This window comes from Cheilinus undulatus, linkage group 4, assembly GCF_018320785.1.
Source record: "Cheilinus undulatus linkage group 4, ASM1832078v1, whole genome shotgun sequence".
In the NCBI taxonomy this organism is placed as follows: Eukaryota; Metazoa; Chordata; class Actinopteri; order Labriformes; family Labridae; genus Cheilinus; species Cheilinus undulatus.
Window position 1 is genome coordinate 49216354 of NC_054868.1, and position 3582 is coordinate 49219935.

The window sequence follows — 3582 nt, forward strand, 5'->3', positions numbered from 1 at the left end:
TAAATGCTCTACAGAATGAATGGGCACAAATTCCAACAGAAACTGACTTGCACCCCATTGAAAATCTCTGGTGGGATTTGAAGATGGCGGTTGCAGCATGCAGACTCAAGATATTACTGAACCGGCCATTGCACATGAGGAATTGGCTAATATTTCTCAGGAACGCTGCCAGAAGCTGGTGTTTCACTATCCATCTCATTTGCAGCCGGTCAAAGAAGCAAAAAGGTGCTCTGCTAAGTACTAAAGATGCTTGCCATGAAGGAGTTGAATAACTTTGAGACTAGAGAGATCATTATAAGTTCCATTTTCAGTTGACTCTTGAAAAAACCACCTGAAGTACAGTGCTTAACAAGTTTATTAGACCATCTGTCTCACAGACCATCCAGCATCATGAAGTGCTTTAATGCCAGACCCTTTCATTTTCAGTGAGCTCTCCACGTTTTACCATTTTGAACAGGAATGAGGAATTTCAAACTGAATTCACCTTTTTATACCCAAATTTGAGCCGGCTCACTGGGCTTCTCTGAGAAGTCAGCAATGAATCAAGCATAACATTCAGCCACTAAAACTCATTTTTCTGTTCAGGAATGCAAGTAAATAACTATAATTTGACATATTAATCAAGAAATATTGATGTGCTTTACTATTTTTTCAGGTTTTTTGTAAATCAGTAAATTCAAAAATCCATGGATAACAAAAATAATTATATTTTAGCATTCAAAATATTATTTGGGTTAAAGAGCTTCTACATATTGGTGTATTAACCATTGTAGAAACATAAAAAATGATTTTGGTAATTACCAATGCTGTTAATTTAGGGCAGGTGTGGCATAAACCTTACTTTGGGTGGTGGTCTAATAAATTTGTTAAGCACTGTATCTGTTGTGTTGAGCTATTTCAATTGGTTTTGTTTGATTGGTTCATTGCAAAAAGTATTTATTGTTAATTTTCACAATAAACCTGATTTGAATTGGGGGTTGAATAACTCTGAGGTCTTCCAGGCAAATCCAAATGACTTCCCATCTGAGCATGGAAACACCTTGGAATCCCCAGAAGGCACTGGAAAATCCTGCTGGAGAATAACCTTGCAAAGCATATGCCTGTTTCTGCATTTCTCACTGGCAAATCCATCTTGCAAAGCTCCTGTCTGAACTGTTTGGACCCGGTTAGAAAGTGACAGGACCAATCAGCGACGAGGGGCAGTACTTTCGGGCATAGCAGAGTCGTGACGTATGCAAGCAACGACAAGAGGTCAATGCAATAATAGTGGAAGACATCAGTGTAGATGCTGCTAAAGCGCCAGTTTTATCAGAACTTGACAACATTTCTTCGTTAAAAGAAGAACAAAAACAGCAGTGAGTTGTTTTCTTTTCAAAAACGACAAAAGTCTTGTACTGACATGTCTACAGTCACCATGGTTCTATGGTTTTCTTGCTCTGATTGGCCTGCAAAGATGTGAGAGACAGAACATTCATCCAATCACCCTCCGAGTTTTTTTTTTTTTCAAAGGCTCTGCCTTTTCCCAAACACTGTCTATGAGAGGTTTACCAGATGGCGTGTCAGGTTAGCTGGGGATAGAGATGTCTGAAGAAGTCTGAGAACCACAGTGCATGTTGAAACAGTAAAATTTATCCAGCTTCGATGTTTGCCTTGATATGACAAGATAGGAAGGAAAGCGACGCCATATTGGTCGTCGTTCCACCAACAATGAAATGCCCATTTTTGAAGACAAAACAGAGACAAGTTTGGAGCAAAGTTCAAAGGTAGAAGAGGATATTATGTGAGAGAAATACTCACACTCACATCCTCACCTCTGCTGCATAAACCAATCCTCTGACAAACAGGAACAAACACTCTTTGTCACACACGTATGAGCAAGAGTGTAAACTGTTATGATCCTCACATACCATCACTGTCATCAGAATAACCTGGACCAAAAATATCCAGAACACTGGGCAGTGCTCAGACGTGGGTGTGGATGTGTCAGCCTCCTGTAACACAGAATAGACTATTGTTAACTTTGACTGAAAAAGATGGAAAACAATAAAGAAAGTCTCACTGAACGAGTGGAAAGTGTTACAATGTCTCACAGAACTCCTGCTTGGTCACTTATTTCTGCCCACACACCCTAACTTAATGGCATTTCCAGCAGTCTGGTTCATTCTTCCTCCATCCATCATCCTTATCATGTTTCCATTTTTTGTTCATTCTTGTCTGTCTCCTTGTATCGTTGTGCCATTTTTGTCTCCACTATTGTCTCTGTGCGATTCGCTCTCCCTGCCGGCTCGTTCTAAATCCCGTTATCTTTCCTCCGTTTCCTCCTCGGTGCTCCGCTCCTTCTGCTGCGCTGGCATCTGAAACAAAGGAAAAAATGAAAGCCTTTGTACTTCAGTGACTTTGTATTTGATGTCAGAGCGGAAGCTTTTTCATGACTGTCCAAACTGTAATTAGGGTTTGCCCATACAAAGAGCTGCTGCCCTTGATGGGCCTTGTGTGGATAAACTACTGAAGGACTCACACCTCCAGTGTTGTTTGGGGGCGTTGGAGTATCTGCGTCCCCCCTGATCGGGGTGTGTTTGAGTTGGTTTCTGTGGTCTGCCTCACAGTGACACAGCTGAATCCACATCTCCTTTTATCAGGCGATGATGGAGCTTCTTTGGTGGGTAAACTGCCGCACACCGTACTTATCATGTAGGTAGATTTGGCTGATACAGCATCCCTCCGAAAATGAATTTACAGATAAGAAAAGTCAGAAATTAAACACCAAAATTTCCTCTGCATTGAAAAAAATATAAGAATGGAAATGAGAAATAAAGCTCAGCATTAACCCTCTTAGCCCTGAGCTATTCTTTCACCATTTTGTCTCGTCTGGACTTTTTGTCTTAAAAAGTTTGTAAAACAACAACCCTGTGGAGCACAGTCAAGCTGTAAACATCCTTTTCTTCTGGAATCTTAAAAGAGTTGTAGGACTATAAAGAAAAAAAGAAAAAACTAATCAGATGTATCACAGTAAACATTAATGACTCAAGTTTTTGCAAAGACTTGTTCTCCCATCTCTTTGGGACAAAAGAATTAAAAAAACATTGTGTGATGAAAAAGTCTTTAAAATATTCACATTTTTACAAAAAGTCCTTGCACTTTTTGGAGTTTCAGTCATTTTTTATAGTGCAGTGACTTTTAGGGACACATCACAGCCTCTCTGTGTCTCTTTCTCTCTATTATGAGTCACTCAGGCTCTCTACTGCAGTTTTTGAGTCTGTGCACATGTGCTGTTCAGCAAAGCGTGACATGACAATGGAACAGCCTGCCATTGTTGTCACAGACCAATTGCAATGCATTCTGGAATACAAACAGACAATAATTGATGGGCTAACTGGCTAAAGGCAGGAACAATTGAAAAATGTATTACAAATTGATAAAAAAGTCAAATATCAGTCACTTACTGGTGTGCATTTAATCTTAAATTGCACTCTTGTTTATACAGAAATGTTGTCCAGGTCTGAATAACCTTTGCTGTGGCTATGTCTGAGCAATTCACTCCTCTAGCAGCCATTGTATACAACCACTCAAAACAACTCAAAA

The 3582-nt window shown here is 39.8% G+C and overlaps 1 long non-coding RNA gene across 1 annotated transcript; it reads right to left on the reverse strand.

Annotated features, from left to right (window-relative positions):
* Positions 1 to 1638: 1638 nt before the first annotated feature.
* LOC121509082 lies at positions 1639 to 2668 on the reverse strand. The gene is made up of 3 exons (XR_005991843.1): positions 2521 to 2668; positions 2128 to 2354; positions 1639 to 1991 (listed from the first exon to the last, which is right to left on the reverse strand). It is a non-coding gene; the product is annotated as an uncharacterized LOC121509082 (long non-coding RNA).
* Positions 2669 to 3582: the final 914 nt, after the last annotated feature.